The sequence below is a fragment of the Saccopteryx bilineata genome, chromosome 10 (genome assembly GCF_036850765.1).
Source record: "Saccopteryx bilineata isolate mSacBil1 chromosome 10, mSacBil1_pri_phased_curated, whole genome shotgun sequence".
NCBI classification, from domain to species: domain Eukaryota; kingdom Metazoa; phylum Chordata; class Mammalia; order Chiroptera; family Emballonuridae; genus Saccopteryx; species Saccopteryx bilineata.
The window spans coordinates 60,698,780-60,723,494 of record NC_089499.1 but is presented as its reverse complement, the minus strand read 5'-3'; the positions used below and the strand labels follow the sequence as shown (position 1 = coordinate 60,723,494).

The 24,715-nt window shown below is 40.8% G+C and overlaps 1 protein-coding gene across 3 annotated transcripts in view; it reads left to right on the top strand.

Moving 5' to 3' along the window:
* The window catches only part of ERC2 (ELKS/RAB6-interacting/CAST family member 2), a 1,144,388-nt gene that overhangs the window by 640,540 nt on the left and 479,133 nt on the right, over positions 1-24,715 (top strand). The gene's annotated exons all lie outside the window — the stretch shown is intronic.

The window sequence follows — 24,715 nt, the reverse complement described above, 5'->3', positions numbered from 1 at the left end:
TCACACTCATTTCTCCAGTCATTTCTCTCTTTCTCTCAACCCATAATCTACATTCTGTCTATGGATCTGCATATTTGAGACATTACATATAAATCAGTTCATATAACATGTTTTTTGTGACTGGCTTTTTTCACTTAGCATTATGTGTTTGGGATTCAGTCACACTGTAGCATGTATCTGTACTTCATTCCTTTCTGTGCTGAATAATATTCCATTGTATGGGTATACCACATTTTGTTATCTGTTTAATTGTTGATCAACTTTTGGGCTGTTTGTGCCTTTTAGCTATTAGGAATAATGCTGATGTGAAAATTCACGTGTGAGTTGTTTAAACGTTTTTCTTTTTCTCGAGTATGTACCTAAGAGTGGGATTGCTGTATCATATGATAACTCTAAGTTTAACTTTTAGAGAAACTGCCAAATTGTTTTCTACTGTGACTGTGCTATTTTATACTTCCATCAGCACCATATAACTATTCCAACTGTTTGCACCAAAACCACTTGTTTACCTTTTTGATCATAGCCATCCTAGTAATATGAAGTAGTAACTTGCTGGGGTTTTGATGTGCATTTCCCTAATGACCAATGGTTTTGAACATCTTTTCATGTCATTATTGGCCATCTAGATATCTTCTTTGGAGAATTTCTGTGTAGAACCTTTGTCACTTTTTAATTTTTTTTTAATTGTTGAGTTGTAAGAGTTATTTATATATTCTAGATATTAGGCACTAATTAGATATATAGTTTCTGATATTTTCTTTTATGCTAGTAGTTTCACACTTGTATTTGCTGTGTTCAGTTTTTAAAATGCTGTTCAATACACAATAGTTGACATTTAAAAAATAAGTTGAAAGTGTGAAAGCTTTAAAAATTATGCTCTCAGGAAAAGTAAGTGCATTTATACTATTATATTTATAATTAACTGTGTTGCTTACAAATAAATTACCACTAGACAATTTTATATTGGCACTGCCTTTCTGAGGGTGCCATAAAGTAGGATTGGGAATGGTTTACCCAATATTAAGAACTTTTCCAAAACATAACCTTGACCTATAAACACATACGTGGCTGCTTATATTAAATAAGTGCTTGCCCTTTTTTGGTGATGTCTTAGCTACCTGTGAAATGGACTTTACCTTGAATATTCGCTTAGCTTTTGTCTGTTGATATGACCGAACTTCCAAATTTGAGCCACTTCCAACCAAGTAATTTGCCCATTTAAATGCTCAAAGTATGGACTCATTTTATAGTGCCATAAAATGAAATTTAAAAAGCCTCTCCAGAGAGCTGTGATTACCATTTTTTCTTTAGTTGTTAGCCAAACTAATAAATATTCTTAGCAGTTCTGTCATCACATGTCATATAAAACTAGATCTAATGATCAAATCTAAGGGAGGATCCCCAACACCACAGCCTTCTATGCAGTGCGAGAGGAGCAGTGATCCACCCAGTTGTTACAGCCTTGTGTTGTAAGAAGCGAGGTATAGCACACTCCCCAAGAAGGCGACATGAAGGGGCCACTGGAAAGGTTTGGCTTGCTGAGAATAGACTGGCTGATCCGCAGGAAGTGCAGTTATAACTCCATGGCCCTGGGGTGCTGTTGTTCCCAGATCCCACTGAGGAGACAGTTAGCTGTGACTGGAGATAGTCACCGGACCTCTCCCTCTCCACTTCATTTCTAATCCCTGACCAGTGGCTTTCCAGTCTTCTAGCTCTCCTGGCTCCCCAGCATACCTCCTGGGATTCTTTAGCACATGGTCTCTCTTTCCAAAGGTCTCCGTTAAAGCCTGGGACCTTCTCAAATTCTTGACAGCCAGTAATTCATAAAGAAAAAATGAATTAATTCCATTTTAGTATAGCTGTAGGGCAAGAGAGTTGTTTGGAAGTGATTGCTGCAGGCTGTTAAGACAGCTACTTAGCTTTCAGGGCTGGCAGGGGAAGGATGAAAAGTAATGAGTTAACCTGCTAAGAATTTGGCCATTTTAATCATTCGAGTCTGGGTATACTTTGTCTCCATTTATTCTGAGTGGGGAAACAGTTATCTTGATAAGCAGGGATTTATCTCACCCCACCTCTCAGTGGCTGCCTGGGTTCAGAGTAGAATAGACTCCTTTATGTAACAAGGGGAATGGGCATGCTTTGTATGAGTAAGAAAAGGAAAAAAAGCCATTGGTATTTTTTCAGAGTTCTTATCAGCAAAGAGCATTACCAAGAAATCCAATAGGGTAGTGATGACATTCAATTTTATTTGTACCAGGAATGCACAGATGGCTGGAGTTAGCAGCTATTCATTTTTAGCACATCTCTCATTAATGTTAGTGGGAATTACACAGACGTATCAAAGAGGAAAATAGAGGAGAGTCTGTAGTATCAAATAAACGTGCATCGTTTTTGTGCAAAGGTCACATACTTTGAATAATTCCTTTCTGTAATTGTAACTTCCCGTAGTTAGTTTATTCTTCTTGCTGAATTTGTATGTTGTCATGGTATTTTTAATGGTCTGAAGAAAAGCATTTCAGCAAACTGCCCTGGTCTGAGACTTATAATTAGTCATTGCAACTTGTGGGATCGTTTGTGAATAGCTCAATCGAGATGTGTTTTTACATAAAAGTTCCCCTTGATTAATGGCCCAGGAAATGTTTCCAGTTCATAGAATTTGTAAATCTGTATCATAAAATATTCCATTCCCCACAATTCAGTCAGTGAGAAATTTGATTTTTTTTTAACCATCATGTGTTCAGGTGATGCCAGGATTTTTCCTTTAATCAATTTTCACCAAACAACAATATATGTGGAAAGTAAATGTCAACAGCTAGGGAAACTGCAGTTCCTCGTTATTTCACATGTACATTTAGGATATAAACAAATAGCCTAGTTTTCTAGAAGATCAAAATTAAATGTAATATTTAAAAAAATAAAAGGAAAGAAAGATTAAATGGAAAGAAAATCAATTAATTAAAAATACAAGCAACAGCCTGACCAGGCAGTGGTGCAGTGGATATAGGGTTGGATTGGGACACGGAGGGCCCAGGTTCGAGACCCCAAGGTCGCCAGCTTGAGCACGGGGTCATCTGGTTTGTTTGAGCAAGGCTCGCTAGTTTGAACCCAAGGTCACTAGCTTGAGCAAGGGGTCACTTGATCTGCTGTAGTCCCCTGGTCAAGGCACAGATGAGAAAGCAATCAATGAACAACTATTGATGCTTCTCATCTCTTTCCCTTCCTGTCTGTCTGTCCCTATCTGTCCCTCTCTCTTTTTCTTTCTGTCTCTGTCTCTGTCTCTCTCTCTTACACACACACACACACACACACACACACACACACATACACACACACAATACAAGGAACATAAGACTTGTGTTACTATGGCACAATGATTTAGTATTAATTTGATAGATTATGTTTTTAATAGAATGTTGCTTTTTTCATGGGCTAGACTTTGGATATGTTAAATTTATACGGATTATAAGTTTCTTCATTTGGGAAAGGAGAAAATCTTTTTTTTGCTTCTGATCTATTCTTTGGTTAAAGAAGAATTCTAATTTTAAAAGTGTAACAAGAAAGAATTCAGTATTTATACCATCAAATGGGTTTAATAGTAATAAGAATCACTGTATAGGGTGAAAAATAAGAGGATGACACTGTTAGAAAAGCAAAACACCCATTATTTGCTTATGAAGGTATTTTTTTTTCTGCTTTTCTGTGAATCTTAAATATTTCCATATTCATCTAATTAATATTGATGGTGTTTTTCTCATAGAAGTAAAAAAATTAATATAACTTATTACCTACTGGTGTAGAAAAATCAGTCTATACAATGTGACTTTAAGTTATTTCTTATGTCTAAATTATGCTATGACTACATTTAATGGACTCATTTATCATTATTCTGTAGGAATTTTGTAAAACTTCAGTTATTTCCCAAACATCTGCTGTTCAGTGGGTAAACTGTTTCCTTGGAGGCCATGTAAGGAATGTTAGAGCAAGCTTCCTCTTGTCTGTCCATCTGTCTTCACTGAGGCTCAGATGGTTCTTAGTCTCCCATGATGTCAATGAGAGAGCCTTTGCCTAGGGAGAGATGCCCTCACAGGCACAGCTTCGGTGTATCTGTGAGTTTGTGAGGAAGGGAGGGAGAGCAGGAGAGAGAGAAGGAGAGAGACACAGAGAAAGAGAAAGAGGGGGAGAAAAAGAGAGAGAGGAAGAAAGAGAGGGAGGCGGAGAGAAATGTAAATATATGTGTATATTTATGTTTATGTGAAATAAATATAAGTAGCATGTGTGTGAACTAAATATGTGTGTGTGTGTGTGTGTGTGTGTGTATCTCTTGATATAAGAATATTCTCTTGAGTTTTCTGTGGTGAGAATAAGAGAAGACACTTGGAACTGCTGCTGGGGAGTGGTGGTGACATCCTTTAGGAAAACAGCCATGAATGGTGGGGCTTTTTAGTGGAAGGATTATTCTGGTTTGCTCTGATAGGACATTAGCAAGTGAGTAAATCCAAGAATAGCAAAGAGAGGTTAGGAAATGGCATTAGTGTTGAAATCTAACAGATTGGGATGGAACCCAGCTCTTTCTTCCTCTAACTGGGAGACCCTCTAAGTAAGCTGCTTACCTGCTCATCCTTTATTCTGGTGAACAATGAGGATAATAATATCTACATTATAAAGTGGCCCCAAGTATCTAACATGTAAATTGCCTAGTTCAGAGAGATGCTAGTAAAATTCTACCTTCTATAGCATGCATGCTTATGAACCTGAGTCCTGGTGGCTGCTCTGTCAATTTTAGATGGGACAACATTCCTAAAAGTTGGGGCAGTCTGGATAAGGGAGTTCCAGAAGTGGTACAAATTTGCCACCAGGTACAAATTAGAAAGAGCGTGAAAAACTGTGGCTACTTGGGGTTTTCCCACATCCTTCCGGGTGAAGATTCCCTCATGACTCTAGCATAGAGGATTGTGTCCCTTGAGGAAATGGAAAGGTTAGGAAGAGTAAAGCATGAAAGGAAAAGTTGATGTTCCTGGGGTCAGGAGTCTGAAGGCAGGCTCTGGAGGTCACTATGTGTATTTTAGAACCTTTCTGATATGGACAGAGGTCAAGGCTGGCTCTTGGTATTCTCTTGACTGTTTGGTTTGAGTAACCATTATCAAGTTGAAAACCTTTCTATGGAGTTGCAGCTGAGAGAACAGGAATGCACTGATCATAGGGAGGAGAGATGGAATAAGAACTGCCCTAAATATGTCTTATGACTGGGAAGTGTCTGGGAGTTCCTGTTCCACAAAACCAAGGGGATAAGAAATGCCACACATTTATGTCTTTATTGCTTTTTAAACAACTGAGATCAGACCCCAGACTTGAGACCACACAACCAGCAAGGGCAGAGACAGACATGGGACCCAGATAGCAGGTCCAGAGCACTTACTTGCTCTGCTTCATTGCCTTCTGAGAGCTGAGCTTTAAACCATGGGGCAGAGACAAGCCAGGACTCCAGCCAGGTGCCATCTTCATGGTGCTTGCTGAATCCTGGAGCATGAGGTGGAGGGGGTGGGCATCTCTTTTCAGCAGCTTGGTCCAGGTCAGTGTCCTTTAACAGTGTCACTGGGTAAAGGTAGGGTAGGGTCTGTTCCCCACAGTAAGCCAGCCTGGATGCATGGTAGGACGAAGCCACTATTATTACTAATCTTTTCCTTACTATTAAAATTACTGTGAGCTGGTATTTCTAGACCCCTTATTGTATGCCAGTCATTCTTTATGCATTATCTTATTTATTTCTTCTTTGAGTAAAATATCATTTTACATTTCAAATCTGGTTTTAAAGATAAGGAAAGTGTTACAAGAAAATTAATTCACCTGTCCCAGGTTCTTCAGTGAAGAAGTGTTTGATCTGAGATTTGAACCCATGTATATAGACTCCAAGTAACAGCTCTTAAGCTCTCTCTGTCACATTGTCACATTGACCTGTCTCTAGTCTGAAGGTACTAGAGCTGATCCAGCTCCCCCCACCCCCAGATTCAGCCAGGATGGCTCTGGGGTTGCTTTTACCTGAATCTTATGTGTTTCCATGGTCAAATGTCACCTATTAAATTTAATTTCTAAATATATTTATTTTTAAAAAGAAGAAAAGCAAAGAAAATGCATTGTTTTGCTTCTAAGCAGAATTCCCAGGTTGGTCAGGGCTAGGATTTCTTAAAGGAAGAGTGAAGGTCAGCAGTCTGCACCTGCTTGGGAATAATGAAGAAGTTGAGAGGGTGACTTATTCTAGCACCCAATGAAAAGGAGACTAAGCACCTTGAATTAGTGAAACCTAGGGACAAGTTCAGTGGCAACCAGAGATCACTGCTAGTACCTTATAGCTCACCTGGCAATTCCCAGCAATAATGAGGGTCGTAGACTACCAACCAAGTGCATGTGTGCAAGTCACCAAACAGCACTGAGCAATAATCTCATCAGCCACACACAGAGAGTGGGAATTCAGCTCCTGTTTCTTCTTGTTCTTAAATGCTGTCTCTGTCATTTCTAGCCATGGCTTTAATGGTACTTGGAATCTTTGTTGTCATTAGTTACATGTGTTTAAAAATTAGGATGCCTTGGAGGACCTGAAGATGGCAGCGGAGTAGGCAGACACACAAATGCCCAGCTCTCACCACCAAACTGGAATACAAATCAATTTAGGAATAATCAGCATGAAAAACTAACTCTGGACTACAAGAACAGCTTTCAAAATCCAAGGAGCAAAGAAGAAGCCACAACAAACCTGGTAGAGAGTGCGTAAATCTCCCCTGCTTACAGGAACAGAGGGGGTGGTGAGGCTGAGAGCACAGAGGGGCTCTCATTCCAGGGAAAAGAGCAGAAAATACTGCTCAGAGCCACTTGCCTGGTGACTAGGGAGCGAGGTGTGTTGAAAGGACCGGTTTATCTTCCAAGTGGAAAGGGGTGAGGGACACACGGTGAGGGGCAGAGGAATGCAGGAGATGACCTAAAAAGCTGACTCATTCAGTGCTGGAGGCGGCCATAGCTGGGGGAGGGACTGATTCTTCCACAAAACAAGACTGAATTGCTTCTGGATCACAGATCTCCAGACATCTCTCCAGTTCCAATCAGCGCAACAAGACACAGCTGAAAACAAGAAGTGGGGAGGAGGGGCAGTAATTCAGGTCTCCATGGAGATCTGAGATACACCTCCCCCTACTGAAGCTGAGAAAACACCCTGCCCCCAGAGAGATTAACTAGAAGGTAGAAGAGGCCGTCAGAGTCTCAGGTTACACCCACCTCATTCCTGGATACAGTTTCAAGGAAGCCCCCTGCTGAAATCAGTAAACAAGACTATCACCTGTTAAGAAAACAAACAAATCAAGACTTCAAAGCGGCCCAAATCTGAAAGTGGATTACAAATAATAGCTGATGCCAACCCAAGAAGTCCTAGAAACAACACAATTGAAAACTGGAGGCAGACAACACCAAGCCTAGACTCAACCAGCTCTATAAACAAAACACCCAAAAACACAGACACAATGAGAAGACAAAGAAGTGCAATCCAAATGAAACCACAAGAGAAACCTTCAGGAGATGAACTGAGTGATATGGAAATAATCAAACTTCTGGATGCGGAATTCAAAATAATGATTGTAAGGATGCTTAGGGATCTTAGAACAACAACGGATGGTCATCACGAACACCTAAATAAAGAAATAGGAAGTATAAAAAAGGATATTGAAATATTAAAAAAGAATCAGTTGGAGATGACAAATACAATATCAGAAATGAAGACCACAATGGAAGGAATTAAAAACAGGATGGATAGAGCTGAGGATCGAATCTGTGAGTTGGAGGACAACTTGAATGAAGGCAAGAAAGCAGAGAAGAAAAATGAAAAGAGACTTATAAAGTCTGAGAAAACTCTTAGAGAGCTCTGAGACAACATGAAGAGAAATAACATCCTCATCATAGGGGTTCCTGAAGAAGAAGAGAAAGAAAAAGGGATAGAGACTTTGTTCAATCATATCATAGGTGAAAACTTTCCTAAATTAATGCAGGAGAAACTCTCACAAGTTCAAGAAGCATAGAGAACTCCATTAAAGAGAAACCCAAAGAAACCTACAATAAGACACATCATAATTAAAATACCAAAGCTAAATGATACAGAGAAAATATTAAAAGCTGCAAGAGAAAAAAAAGCTATCACCTACAAAGGAGCCCCCATAAGGATGACATCTGACTTCTCAACAGAAACACTTGAGGCCAGAAGGGAATGGCAAGAAATATTCAAAGTAATGCAGAACAAGAACCTACAACCAAGACTACTTTATCCAGCAAGGCTATCATTTAAAATCGAAGGAGAAATAAAAAGCTTCCCAGACAAAAAAAAACTCAAGGAATTCATTACAACCAAACCAGTGCTGCAGGAAATGTTAAGGGGCCTGTTGTAAACAGATCAAAGTGGGAAAAATATATAGCAAAAGAGGAATACAGCTCTAAAGAATAAAATGGCAATAAACAACTACATATCAATAATAACCTTAAATGTAAATGGATTAAATGATCCAATCAAAAGACATAGGGTAGCTGCATGGATAAGAAAACAGGACCCGTACATATGCTGTCTACAAGAGACACACCTTAAAACAAAAGATGCACATGGATTGAAGGTAAAAGGATGGAAAAAAAACATTTCATGCAAATGGAAATGAAAAAAAAAGCTGGGGTAGCAATACTTATATCAGACAAAATGGACTTTAAAACAATCAAAAATCAATCTGGAAGAATCAGAAAACCTAAACAGACCGATTACACCAAAAGAGATTGAAACAGTTATCAAAAAACTCCCAACAAATAAAAGTCCGGGGCTGGACAGCTTCACAAGTGAATTCTACCAAATATTCAAAGAAGAACTAACTCCTGTTCTTCTCAAGCTATTTCAAAAAATTCAAGAGGAAGGAAGACTTCCAAACTCCTTTTATGAGGCGAGCATAATTCTGATTCCAAAACTAGGCAAAGACAACACAAAGAAAGAAAATTATAGGCCAATAACCCTGATGAATATAGATGCTAAAATCCTCAACAAAATATTAGCAAACCGGATCCAACACTATATGGAAAAAATCATACACCATGATGAAGTGGGATTTATTCTGGGGAGGCAAGGCTGGTACAGTATTCGCAAATCAATGAATGTGATTCATCACATAAACAAAAGGAAGGAGAAAAACCACATGATAATTTCAATAGATGCAGAAAAAGCATTTGATAAAATCCAGCACCCATTCATGATCAAAACTCTCAGCAAAGTGGGAATACAGGGAACATACCTCAACATGATAAAGGCCATCTATGACAAACCCACAGCCAACATCATACTCAATGGGCAAAAATTAAAATCCCCTTAAGATCAGGAACAAGGCAGGGGTGCCCCTTTTCACCACTCTTATTCAACATAGTTCTGGAAGTCCTAGCCACAGCAATCAGACAAGAAGAAGAAATAAAAGGCATTCAAGTTGGAAAAGAAGAAGTAAAACTATCGTTATTTGCAGATGATATGATATTGTATATAGAAAACCCTAAAGTGTCAGTCAAAAAACTACTGGACCTGATAAACAAATTCAGCAAAGTGGCAGGATATAAAATTAATACCCAGAAACCAGAGGCATTTTTATACGCCAACAATGAACAGTCAGAAAGAGAAATTAAGGAAACAATTCCCTTCACTATTACAACCGAAAAAATAAAGTACCGAGAAGTAAATTTAACCAAGGAGACTAAAGACTTGTACTTGGAAAATTATAAAACATTGATAAAAGAAATCAAGGAAGCATATACCATGCTCATGGTTAGGAAGAATAAACATTATTAAAATGTCTATATTACCCAAAGCAATCTATAAATTCAATGCAATGCCAATTAAAATACTAATGACATACTTCAAAGATATAAATCACATATTCCAAAAATGTATATGGAACCAAAAAAGAACACGAATAGTCTCAGCAATCTTAAAAAAGAAGAATAAAGTGGGAGGTATCACACTTCCTGATATCAAATTATACTACAAGGCCATTGTACTCCAAACAGCCTGGTACTGGCATAAGAACAGGCATGTAAATCAATGGAACAGAACAGAGAACCCAGAAATAAACCCACAGCTCTATGGTCAACTGATATTTGACAAAGGAGGTAAGGAAATACAATGGAGTAAAGACAGTCTCTTTAATAAATGGTGTTGGGAAAATTGGACAGCTACCTGCAAAAAAAATGAAAATAGACTACCAACTTACACCATTCACAAAAATAAACTCAAAATGGATAAAAGACTTAAATGTAAGCCATGAAACCATAAGCATCTTAGAAGAAAACACAGGCAGTAAACTCTCCGACATCTCTCGGAGCAACATATTTGCTGATTTATCTCCACGGGGAAGTGAAATAAAAGACAGGATAAACAAATGGGACTATATCAAACTAAAAAGCTTTTGCACAGCTAAAGACAATAAGAACAGAATAAAAAGACAAACTACACAATGGGAGAACATATTTGACAATACATCTGATAAGGGGTTAGTAACCAAAATTTATAAAGAACTTGTAAAACTCAACACCAGAAAGACAAGCAATCCAATCAAAAAATGGAAAAAAGAAATGAATAGACACTTCTCCAAAGAAGACATACAGATGGCTAATAGGCATATGAAAAAATGCTCAACATCATTAATCATTAAAGAAATGCAAATTAAAACCAAAATGAGATATCACCTCACACCAGTCAGAATGACGATCATCAACAAAACAACACAGAATAAGTGCTGGTGAGGATGTGGAGAAAAGGGGACCCTCCTGCACTGCTGGTGGGAATGCAGACTGGTGCAGCCACTGTGGACAACAGTATGGAGATTCCTCAAAAAATTGAAAATTGAACTGCCTTTTGACCCAGCTATCCCACTTTAGGAATATACCCCAAGAAAACCATAGACCTGCTCCAAAAGTAGAAATGCACCCCCATGTTTATGGCAGCATTGTTCACAGTAGCGAAGATCTGGAAACAGCCCAAGTGTCCGTCAGAGGATGAGTGGATTAAAAAGCTTTGGTATATATATACTATGGAATACTACTCAGCCTTAAGAAATGATGACATCCTATCATTTACAATAACATGGATGGACCTTGATAACATTATACGGAGTGAAATAAGTAAATCAGAAAAAACTAAGAACTATATAAATCCATAGAGAGATGGGACATAAAAATGAGACTCAGAGACATGGATAAGAATGTGATGGTAATGGAAGGTATGGTGGGGTTGGGGAGGGGAATGGAGTGAAGAGAGAGAGAGAAGTGGTGGGGGGAGGGGAGGGGCACAGAGAAAACCAGATAGAAGGTGACGGAAGACAATTTGACTTTGGGTAAGGGGTATACAGCATAATCAAATGTCAAAATAACCTGGCGATGTTTTCTCTCAACATATGTACCCTGATTTATCAATGTCACTGTATTAAATTTAATAATAAAATCAAAACAAAAAACAAAAAAATAAAAACAAAAATTAGGATGCCTTTAGGTGGTACAGACAAACATTTATGTATTTTATTAGCTATGCCTTTTTGTACTAGAACATTTGTAACTTGCAGAGAAAACATATGATTTCACTAATTCTTGCTTGGAAAGAATCTAAGACTAAAAAGTATGTGAGATAAAAAATATTTAAAGAAAGCTATTATGTAGTTACTGACAGTATAGCAAAACTCATTGAGATGATATACTAATGACTGAAGTTTGGGAAACCCTGATGAGCACTATCATTCCTCAGTCTCTCTACCCCCGAGCAATAATGTGATAGGATGATCCTGGGGGGAAAGGGTTTGGGTCAGGTATGTCCAGTAAGCACAACTACCACATCCTTTTTTGGTATTTGCAGTGCACTTCACAATAGCAAAGGCTCTGAAAACTCCTGCAGTCTGAGAAACCTGTTCACATTTTTTTCCTGTGATCTCAGAATTTATTTGAGCCTAACCCTTCCTTTGTTTTGTTTTTGTTTGGGTAACAGTTATTAATATTCCCCAGAGCTAGCGCTGCTAGAGCCCTGCTTGTTACCCCCTCAGTTAAGAAAAACCTCAGCCCGTGAAGCTGAAACAGGTGGTCCTGCAGCAAAGGCTTGGGAAGTGGTTAATTTCACTGAGGCCGTCATGCGGGGGGAGTGGGTTGCTCTGTCTTCTCATGTACTAATTGGGGGAAGTAGTCTGTGCAGTTTTCGCTGAAAATTCTGCAATTTTGTTTTCCTTCCTTCATTTTTTATTTTAACCACCACCTATCACTGATTCTGTTTTACTCATTAACATTAGACTAAGAATTAGAAGAGGTTTGAGTTATGAGAAGAGAAGTAGAAAGAAGAGCCATTCATTTTTGTAGCACATTGTCATGAGGATAAATACTTGGGGAGGTGTAGGGATGCATGCATTTCCATAACTCCGTACTGGCCATAAGTTAGGCTTCCAGGTGCCTTAGTTGCAAGGGTGAAAATAGTTTGGAAGAAGTTTGGAAAATGGAACATTGAAGTCTGTTAGGTAGATACTGAGGTAAACAGTCCCCAAGAAATATTTGAAATTGACAGTAAAATGTGAAATATTTGGAATATGAACACAAACAAAATAAAATAATGGTTTAAAAAGTTTTAAAGGTTTTAAAAAGATTTAAAGATAATTAACATATAATTTACATATTGGTTAAAGTCCACATCTGTGCTGTTCACTATGGTAGCCATGTAACTATTTAAATTTAAATTAATATTAAATAATATTGAAAATCTGTTCCACAGTTGCACTAGCAGCATATCAAATGTTCACTGGCCACAGGTGACAGGTGGCTACTGTATTGGACAGCACAGAAGTGGGGTATTTCCGCAGATGCAGAAAGTCCTGTTGCATGGCACATATGATAGACATCATTCTAACATAGTCCTCTGGTTTTCACACCCTGTGTAATCCTCTCCACTTGAGTAAGGGCATGAGCTGTGACTGCTATCTGGCTAATAGAATATGGCAAAGGTAATGAGATGCCACTCCCATGCTTGCTTTGCATTATACAAGGTTCCGTCTTAGCAGACTGTAGAGGGAGTCTCCTGCTGGCCTCCAGCAGGAACAGCCATGCTGTGAAGTGCCCTGCAGAAGGCCTAGCAAGACTGTCTGAGCAGCCTCCTGAGGGACCTGCAGGCAGCATCCAGCTCCATCAATGGCCAGGAAATAACCAGGAACCTCATTCACACAGTTGCAAGGAAAGAAATTCTTCTAACAACCCAAATGAGTCTAGGAGTCCATTCTTCCCCAGTTGAGGCTACAGACGAGAAACACATGTCCATGAACATCTTGATTTCTGCCTGGTAAGACTGGAAGCAGAGGGACCAGCCAAGCTGTACCTGCACTTCTGACTCACAGAAGGTGTGAAACTATATGCCCTGGTTGGGTAATTCAGTTTAGTTGGAGTGTCATCCCGATGTATCAAGGTTGTGGGCTCGATCTCTGGTCAAGTCACACACAAAAGTCAACCAATGAATGCATAAATAAGTGGGACAACAAATCAAAATCAATGTTTCTCTCACTCTCTTTCTCCTTTCCTCTCTCTTTCTCAAATTAGTAAATAAAAAGTAAAAAAGAAGGTGTGCCATAATAAATGAATGTTGTTTCAAGCTGTTAAATTTGTGGTAATTCGTTATGCTGCCGTGGAAACCTGATTCATTGCTGGTCTGTCTTTGGGAGAGGGATAAGCCGGGCTTCACAGGACCAGATCCTAAATGAGTGGAACTTGCTTCCTGAGGCCCGTGCTTTGCCTCCCTCTCACAGGAGAAAGATGGAAACTCTCACAAAGGAATGTCCAGGCCTGACTAGAATGCTTCACTCATTGTTGTGGCAAATATTTCATAGTAATATACAATAATATTTCTTTTTATAGTATATGTTATAACAATATGAGCTTTGGCATCATAGAAATGATTGTTCAAATTCCAGATTCACTACTTATGAACTCTATTATGTTGGGTAAATTAATCTTTCTAAGCCTCAGATTCCTTATCTGTATAATGGGGATAAAAGTATTCTTTATGTAAGGATGTTGTTTTGTTTACCCGAGATTATATTTTTACAGTGCTCTATTGGAGTGCCTGACACATACTATGACATTATAAAACAAAGGGTGTTTTTATTATTTAGCAATATTTTAACCTTGATTCCAGGTAGGAAACAATATAAATTCTGACATTTTTTCTGTACTCTAATTTGGAAAATCAGCATATAAGATTTTTATCTTCTCCTGCCTATGCTTTATTTTATGCCTGGGTTGCTGCAGCCTAATTCCAGATTGGATGCAATAAAAATAGGTCTTGCATATATGAGGGCCCCTGTGCTCAAAGGTTGCTTTGGCTGTGTATTGTCTGGGCAAATCGCCCCCAACCTCTGGCCAGACTGTGGAATGTTGGTTTCCTCCAACATTAGCCCCGCAGGGGTCACTTTTCACAGTTTCCATATGTTTTTATATTACCCCAAACTGTAAATACAACTGACACCCTACCAAATTGGCCCTAATGTGCCTAACAGTGGAGTCGGAGGCTTTTAGAACAAGACGATACTCCATGGAATTGTGGCAATTATACACATGTTTTATTTTTAAAGTATTCAGATTCCTTTTTTTCTTTTTGAGAAGAAATAAATGATATGCAAGGAGAAGATACGAACGGGGGCAAGATAGGAGCAGACTCCACGTCTCAGTCCCATTTGTGTTTGCCCCGTGGTCCCAGGGGTTCTGCTCTAAGTTCTGTTCCCTGCTGTTGTCCTGGCACCTTTGTTTATCTCTTGGTTCCCTTTTATATTGAGCTGGTACTTTTGTCTTCACTTATTGTATCATCTTCAAACCCTTTATCTCTGATCAAATCCATTTTTGTAGGAAGAACCAAATCCATTATGATACGTTGAACTTTTAGGATCTGGAGCTACTACCACACATGTCTACTCGTGGTGGTAGCTTCATCCATAAAAAGCTAATAATTGGTTTGAAAAATGACATAGAAATGAATAAAAACTGCACAGCATCCTTGTCGGCTTTGTGTTCTGCTTCATAGCTGGGTCCTCATTTTAGTAAGAGTTGCTTCCACCAGGAAGTTTGGAGCCATTGAGCTGCCATCTTCCAATGCAAAGCTCTCCTGGTGGAGAGCAAATATTCTCAGATAATCACCTCATCGCCTTCTAGTTCACTAAGAGCCAGGGCACTCCGTGAAGTTTGGATTGGTGGGCCTTGAAGTGGCTGGGCTACGGAACAGAGTGTATCCTGAGGATTTGTTTCTACTCTCTAGAACTTTCTGGACTGCTTGGGAGAAGGGGAAGTGGGACAGTGGTGTGAAAGAAGTCTGCGACATTCTTCGCAGCTGGTTGTCATAGCACAGAGGTTAGTGGAGTGGGGGTCGCTCTGGAGCTAGACTCACTTGCTCTTTGACTTTGGGCAGCATCCTCATCCCTTAGAGGAATAATCAAGGGACCTGCCTAATAGGGGTGTTGTGAGGATTAAGTGAGCTAATGAGTGATTAGCTCTAGGATGTTAGAGCACACCGTGTGTTGGGAGCAGTTGCTGCTATGATTCTCCTACTACATGGCAGAGTGAACAACACGCTAGACCCTGGTTCTGACACTAATGCCTGTCTGGTGGTAGAATAGTCAATAATCAATTAAAATACAAATAAGTATATAATTACAAATGATGGTTTGTGCAGTGAAAGTAGTGACAGAGTGCAGTCATAGAAATTTGCAGTGAGGGGAAGGGGACGTTCTTAGGTCTGGTGCCCAGAAAAGGCTCCTCTGAAGAAAATGACAGTTAGCCATAGAGGAGTGGTGGCTGTGGAGAGGGAAAGGGAGGGAGGGGTCACAGCCAGAGAATGGCGTGAAGGAGGGGGCACTGGGAGCTGAGAGAAGAAGAATGGATTCTCAAGTCCGGGGGAAAGGTGAGAATGGTGTGGAGTGAGGTGGCAAGGTCCACAGGTGTGCAGTTCTAACCTTTAGGAAATGCGAAGCCATTGGAGGATCGTATGCCAATGCTATGCTGACGTGTTTTGAAATACTGATTCTTGCTGCTGACTAGAGAGTGAATTAAAAGGGAACCAAGAGTGGAAGCAGGGAGACAAGTGAGACAGAAGAGCATTGTGGTCCAGGCAAGATGTGATGATGACTTAAGCTATTGTGGCAGCCTGCCTTCTCTTTTTCCCAGTCTGTACTCCTGAACCTTGGCAGGGCGTCAAGGTGCCAAGGGATATATGGAGCCATGAAGTAATGAGGTAGAGCAAGGGTCCCCAAACTATGGCCCGCGGGCCGCATGCGGCCCCCTGAGGCCAATTATCTGGCCCCCGTCGCACTTCCGGAAGGGGCACCTCTTTCATTGGTGGTCAGTGAGAGGAGCATAGTTCCCATTGAAATACTGGTCAGTTTGTTGATTTAAATTTACTTGTTCTTTATTTTAAATATTGTATTTGTTCCCATTTTGGTTTTTTACTTTAAAATAAGATATGTGCAGTGTGCATAGGGATTTGTTCATAGTTTTTTTTATAGTCCGGCCCTCCAACGGTCTGAGGGACAGTGAACTGGCCCCCTGTGTAAAAAGTTTGGGGACCCCTGAGGTAGAGGGTACTTGCTGGGCAGGTAAAGATGGAAGGGGAATTCTACTTTGGGCACTCCTGGTGGGAAGCCAACTGTGACCACATGGACTGAGAAGCCTGACCATGTAGTCCAGTGTGTCACAAGAAGGATGTAGAGCATCACAACATCTTTATTGTTTGACAGTGAGAAAAATAATCATTCGACCCTGGCCGGGTGGCTTGGTAGATAAAGTGTTTACCTATTACCCCAGGGGTTTCAGGTTTGACCTCCAGTCAGGTCACATATGAGAAACAACCAATGGGAGCCCAACTAAGTGGAACAATGAGTTGATGCGTCTCTCTCTCTCTTTCTCTCTCTCTCTCCCCAATGAATGGAAAAATTAAAAAGAAAAAGACAATCATTCCAGGGCTACCATTCTCAGATCTATATGACCAGCCTGTGTTTTCCGGGTCACCGCACCTACATGGGAGGCCAGGCACTAAGAAATGTATTTGGTATACAGTAAGTCAGGGTCAGGCCTGCTGGTTAGTCATGGTCTGCTTGCCAGGAAGAGAGCCTCGTCATTAGATGCCCATGGATTGATCACTGAGTCTTGAAGGGGGTGCAAAACAGGTCCTGCCTTTTCCGTTTGAGTTTCCTGTGGTGCATGCCAGTCCTACCAAGTGCATCTGGGGAGGGCAGGAACGTCAGACAGGGCCTGGCACTCCCTGCTCCCTACTCTCCAGCCCTGGGGTCTTCCTAGTAGCCCCATTATTTACTTCTTTAGCTTAGGCTTCCATTGTCAGATTCCACCCACATTTGGGATGGCACTGCATTGATATATGTGGGGAGGAGGGTTCTTAGGGCCAAAATGAGGGAGGACATTAGAAGGAAGTCAGCCTTTCAGAGCCTTCCCCAAAGTGAAACAAATTCTCTTGTTATTTGTGATGACCTTCTGCTGTGTAATCCACTCCCTAGGTTTTCCTAGCTTGGGTGGCATGGTCAATGGTGGAGGGAAGGGAGACTAGATATATACTCTAGCAGAGTGTGTGGGGCAGCGGGATCAGGCTGACATGTATAAAGCACTCACTGTGTGCCTGTTTTAGTTTTAAGAGCTTTAAGTTTATTAAATTAATTAAACCCCCCCCCCCTTCTGTTTCCCCCAATGAGATAACTTGCCCAGGGTCACACTTTGTAAGGGATGTTTCTGTGATGGGAATGTGGCCAAACAAGCAACAAAGTCCCTCCTTGGTCACAAATGACTTAAGCATTTTATCAGGCTGAATGGGGAACAGCCCGATAGAATCACCTTCCCCAAGGTGAGTTTTCCAGTGGAACCTGAGACGACAAGGTGGAAGGCTAAGTTCCTCTTTGTCTCCAGGAAGCTTCATTTCTCAAGTTTTTGTATCTGAACACTTTCCCCATTAACACCTTTTTCTTTTTTTTTTTTTTTCATTTTTCTGAAGCTGGAAACAGGGAGAGACAGACAGACTCCCGCATGCGCCCGACCGGGATCCACCCGGCACGCCCACCAGGGGCAAAGCTCTGCCCACCAGGGGGCGATGCTCTGCCCACCAGGGGCCGATGCTCTGCCCATCCTGGGTGTCGCCATGTTGCGACCAGAGCCACTCTAGCGCCTGAGGCAGAGGCCACAGAGCCATCCCCAGCGCCCGGGCCATCTTTGCTCCAATGTAGCCCTGGCTGCAGGAGGGGAAGGGAGAGACAGAGAGGAAAGTGTGGCAGAGGGGTGGAGAAGCAAATGAGCGCCTCTCCTGTGTGCCCTGGCCGGGAATCGAACCCGGGTCCTCCGCACGCTAGGCCGACGCTCTACCGCTGAGCCAACCGGCCAGGGCAACACCTTTTTCTTTAGCTATGTTTTGAGGTTCTGAGATTTCCTGCTGGCCTGGCAGATGATAAATGTTGTCTTTTTAAGGTGTGTTGTCATTGTGTGCTCTAACTGGGTCCATTGGATTCTTGTGTAAGCCCAGACACCATAGAGGAGGTAGGAGTAGAGGAGACAGAGATGGGAGGGTACCACCTCTAGGGGACAAAAGGAGCAAGGACCACTGGGAAGGAGGGGAGGAGACATTCACTGAGGAAGAAAGCCAAGGCAGACAGCGTGGGGAGATACATGGACATCCAGGTTAAGGGTTTGGACATGGACTTAGGCAGCCATCAAAGCTAGTAGCTAAACAGGTAGGCTGCTCTTGAGAGACTGCTGCAAAAGTCCACGAGATCTGGTTCATTCTGGGGCTAAGTCCTACGACCTTTACCCTACTTGTTACTCTTTGCAGGAAGGAGGGTTGGATTAGGCTAGCCAGGATACTTTCTCTTCCAGAAAGGAATAGTATGCTCATGACACTTAGCACAGTTGTATGTGCTATAAAAACTCTTTAGAATATTTATAATAGCTTTCTAAAATTTATAACTATGTTGAAGTACTGAATGGTATTTACAAGCTTTACAAAAATGGGATCATCTCAGTGGTTAAGAGCAAAGGCTTTTATTATTGGAAATTCTGCATGCAGTACTCATTGTTAGCTTCCATTGTGTGTGTGTGTGGCCTATCTACTTGTGCAGTCGCTTCTGGACCCCCGCTCACTTACCCAGACTTGTGGTGACCTTCCTGCAACACTTCCATTAGCATAACGTTCAGGAATGTAACTCATCTGATTATTAAGAAAAGTACAAATGGAGGTGAAATGTATGACAAAAGCAGTTTAACAATGCATTCCAAAGTTTATTGTTTGAGATATTTAGAATACCTGCTGTTCTAGCATGAGAAGCAAGACACTACGTATGTGTTCACCATATCTCACAAGGCACGATTATGTTTGTATTGTAAGCAGAGGTGAAACAGAAAGGGCGTGTGCTAGGGGCTGTTCTAAGCATTTTACCTGTCCTAACTGCTCAGCTCTTTATGATAACCCTACAAGGTTATTATTACTCCCATTTTACATGTGAAGAAGCTGAAGTACACAGAGGCTAGAAAACCTGCCTATGGTTGCACAGCTAGAAAGTAGTGTTTTCTGATGGGAGCCCAGGCAGTGTGACCCCAGAGTTTACACTACTGGCCCCTGTGTTGCAGCTGCTCCTGGAAAATTCATGCAACCCAGAAATCGTCTTCCATGGGGCTTGTACCATTTAACATTGGTAGTTAAACCTACCTCTAGTTATGTAGCCAAGAGAAAAGAAAACATATGTCCACACACAATAAAAGCTGGTACAGAATGTTCATTGCAATCTTATTCCTAAAAAATTGGCAATAGCCCAAATCTCCATTTAAAAAGGGAGTAAGGAACCACTGTAGTGTGTTCGCATATTGCTACACAGCAATAAGAAGGAACTTACACACAACAGTGTGGATGAATCTCAGACACCTTCTGCCGAGTCAAAGAAATCAGATCAAAAGAACATGTGCCGTATGATACTATGTGAGTCCATGTAGCTAAAGTTCAAGACCAGTCCAAAAGAATTCACATCAATAAAAGTTTGAATAGTGATAACTTCTGGGCCTGGGACACTAGGCTGGTTGATGGCAATGCTCCATATATTGATTGGTCAAAAATCATTGACTTGTACATATATATTTGTGTGAATTTTCTTTCTTTTTTTCTTCTTCTTTTCCAAGTAAGAGGAGGGGAGATAGAGAAACAGACTCCTGCTTGAGCCCCAACCCAGATCTACCCAGCAACCCTCATCTGGGGCTGATGCTCTGCCTATCTGGGGGTCATGCTCTCAACCAAGCTATTTTTAGTGCCTGAGGTAGAAGCTCCATGGAGCCATTCTCAGCATCTGGGGCCAGTACGCTCAAACCAATCGAGCCATGGCTGCAGGAGGTGAAGAGAGAGAAAGAATGGGGAGGAGAAAGGATAGAGAAGCAGATGATCACTTCTCCTGTGTGCCCTGACTGGGAATTGAACCCAGTACATCCCCTCACCAGGCAGATGCTCCATCACTGAGCCAGCTGGCAGGGCCTGTGTGAATTTTCTTATATGTATTTATACCTCACTTACACACATACACACACACACATGCACGCACACACAAATATGCATACAGAAGCAGATGAAAGGTTCCCCTGTGTCCCCAGTCCCCTTTGCTTTCTCAAAGGAAGCCATCTTTTACAGACTGGTGTGGGATTTCTAGGTTTTTCCATTTTCATGCATGCTTGTATATTATCCATCCAAACAAGCTTTTACATTTTAAGATAAGTGAGATTAGACTGTACATATTATTTTGCTACCTGCTTTCTTTTCCAATTGACAGTGTGTCTTGAAGGTATTTCCATATCCGTACTTGAGTGTTGCCTTAATCTTCTTGGGTAGCTCAGGTTCCCCTATTTGGGTGTATTTAATTTTTTAGGTGGTTTCTTTCTGGTGGGTAATTAGGCAGTTTTCAAATTTTCACTTTTGCAGAGCTGTAATGACAATTTTTGCACATGTGTATTTGTGTAAGCATTTTTGTAGGCTGCTTTCCTAGAAGTGAGTTTACTTGGGCAAAATGTATGTGCTCTTTGGTGGATACTGCTAAATTGGTTTCCAAAAATGTCTTTGTCAATTATACTCCTTCTGACCACATGTGAAAGAGCTGCTAACAATGGATATGGTCCATCTTTTAAAGCTTTTGAGAGCAGATGGGCAAAAAAATGGCATCTTGTTTCAGCTGAAATTTTAAAGGAAGAGAAGGTTTGGTTTTCTGTTTTATATACAATTATACATAAGCCTTTAGAGGAACATATGCATCCCCTGTACTGTACTCCTGGCTGCGTGATTCTAGAGGCCTCAACCTGATGAACTCTCACCAGCAAGTCAGAGAACACATTGTACTGTTACTTTGATGGACTGTTTAAGTGACAATAGCAGAAGTCCGTCCTCTCTGGCATTCTTTCTTAATATAGTAGCCACTGTTGCTCTAGATACCTGCTGGAATGTTTTTAATTCAGATTTCTTGATGATGGTTAAATTTGAAAAGTGACATGACTTGCTTAATGAGATCAGTCAATTTAAGTCAAACATTAAAAACTGACTATATAAAAAAAAAAAGCCCTGGCCGGTTGGCTCAGTGGTAGAGTGTCGGCCTGGCGTGCAAGGGGTCCCAGGTTCGATTCCCGGCCAGGGCACACAGGAGAAGCGCCCATCTGCTTCTCCACTCCTCCCCCTCTCCTTCCTCTCTGTCTCTCTCTTCCCCTCCCGCAGCGAGGCTCCGGGAGCAGAAATGGCCTGGGCGCTGGGGATGGCTCCTTGGCCTCTGCCTCAGGCGCTAGAATGGCTCTGGTTGTAACAGAGCGATGTCCCAGATGGGCAGAGCATCGCCCCCTGGTGGTGGGCGTGCCGGGTGGATCCTGGTCGGGCGCATGCGGGAGTCTGTCTGACTGTCTCTCCCCGTTTCCAGCTTCGGAAAAATACAAAAACAAAACAAAACAAAACAAAAAACTGACTATACTCTCAGACTATACCCCTGTGATTTCTTTTTTAAAAATTAAAAATTTGCATATTGGATATGTACATATATATTATTGTATATATTTTTAATTGGGTTTTCCTGGAGAAAGAAATCACTTCAAAATAACATTTTCCCCCCATACATGGAGCAGGTCAGTCTCTTATGGAGTCTTAGAACCCGAGTTGCTTAGAAGGTAGGCGTTTGGAAAGCTAGTATCAATGATACTTCTCTCAGGCAGTATTGGCAGAGGGCTTTGTAGCCTGCAACCCGAGGGGCTCTCTTTCTCCAAGTTTAGAGAAAACTGGAAGCTGGATGAGTTGAGCATGATGTATGCAGTGAGGAATTACTTCTGCAGGTGGGGAAAGATATGGGGATTGACAGGTCACTTAGAGCTCTTACTCTTGGAAATGGTGAAGTTAGTACTAGCAGAAGTTGCCATGGTCATTCCTTCAATAAATGTCTAGTGAGCTCTTGTGAAGCATTTTCTCTTCTCCACAGCATCTAATATTTTTAAATTTCATGACTATTCTACCTGCCTCCCACTCTCTCTTTCTACCCGATAGATTGCCTTAGGGCTTCACTGCAGGGCAGTTGAGAGGGGACTTGTCCAGTGGGTGAGGTGCTCACCTATTCCCATCCCATTCCACTCGTTACCTTGATTTTACTTCTGGAAGAGCAATTCTTTTTTCCCACTTGGCTTTCAGGTAAGCTTTTATTAGAAACAAAGAGTTCTACTGTGAAAAACGCATTTGACAATTATAGCAATCCTACAAGGAGTAGGTACACTTCGTATGTATCTCTTGATATTCACATGTCCAAAGACAAGCTTGATCATCTTCATCATCTTATTCGGCATGGATCTTATTGGCCCAGATCCTAGGCTGTGCCATTCAAACCTTACTTTTCCTATTGCTGGCATCCTAAATAAGGCAGTATGTGAAGAAATGACTGCAGAATAATGAAGATATGCCTCCTGCACAGTGTCTAAACTTCAATTTACCATTTTTCTTGGATATTCATTGTTACTTTTTAAAATATTCAGAGCAGATTTGCTTTAATAGCTAGAAACCTGGAAAACCCTGAAATATTGATAAACGTGAGTAGATAAACTTTGGAATATATATGGAATACTACTCAACGACAAACATGGATACTCACAGCTGCATTGTTAATCAATGTAATCAAACCATTATTCTGATTGAAAAAAGGCAGACACAAAATAGTACATACTGTGTGGTTCCATTAATCTATAGTAGCAGAGAGCAGACCCATGGCTGCCAAGCCAGAGACTGGTGGCAGGGAATAGATTGTAAAAGGGCACAAGAGAGCTCTTGGGGTGATGCAGAAGTTCTATATCTTTATGGTGATGGTAATTACTCGGGTATAATTCATCTGTCAAAACTCATTGAACTGTACCTCTAAAATTATATATTTTCTCTTATTAAATTATATATCATGAGTTGATTGCTGCTCATTCTTAATTCAGGAACGTTTTAAGGGGATCATGGATTTGGAGTCTGTTTTTTCTTTTTGGGTTGAAAAACACTGCAGTATCCCAGAGAGTAAGGTCTGTTCTGAGAACTTTGTGGGAGTTCTTTCTCTGTGCAAATGATGTTTACAATTATAATCTGTTTTATTTATCACTGATACTTGCGGGGGGGGGAGTATTTAGCAGTTCTGTTTAAGGATATGCTTCAAAGTAATAAAAAATATTTCTTTATAAAAAAATAAAAGTTCTCTAATTAAACAATCTCACTAGTCATACTGACCTGTCCTATTGCTGTGACTGACCTTATCTTCCAAGGACCTGGAAAATATAGTTGCTCTGAATTAGCATGAACTTTGGAATTATTATACTTCTTTCCATTAGGGAGCAAGAGGTCTTTCTTAACATTTTTCTAGAGGGTAACCAATAGATACTTTCCTAAAAGTAGATCAGACATAGACTTTGTTGATAGTTTCATATGGGTACATTACTGTATCTGGTAAAAGCAGGGAACTATCAGACCAAAATAATTTGATGCAAATAATGACTAAGGGGATGGTTATTCTTTCTTACTTTATATCCTCTTTATTATGGTCACCAGGAATATTTAAAACACTGTGTCAGTTGTTTATAAATACTTACAGGAAGTGTTTAGTATATTTTTATTAGCAGGATTCCTAATAGATTTTTCAGCTCAGTAAACAGTTCTCTTAAACTTCTTTTTCTTGGAATGGGAGGAATAGAGATATATATAATTTAATGAGCTCGAGAAATAAGAGTTTCTTACTGAGAATGGCTTCCATTTTGATTATTGTTTGTTTCATTTTGACGTGTTTGCTGCTTATCATCTAGTTCACATCTCATTCACTCCTCCATAGGAGCAGTGGTCCTCAGTATGCGTGCTTCTGGGCCTCAGGGCTCAGGAGCAGTGGCTGACCTAGCAGTTCTGGGGAGAGTGGGTGAAGGGATAAGAAGGGACCCCAAGTGATCAGCTCCGTGGCCTCCATTTTTGGAATCATTACTCCTGAGCCCTCTGTCCTGCCCTCCTGTCTCCTCACAGGTTGAGTTAGATTTATAACAGCTGCTGTGGACATGGTTGCCTACATCTGTGGAATGTTTTGCTAAACACCGCTGGTGAAATAGTCTGCATTAGGCCTGTAACTCCGCCCTTGCCTGCTTTTTTAAACCGTCCTTTATC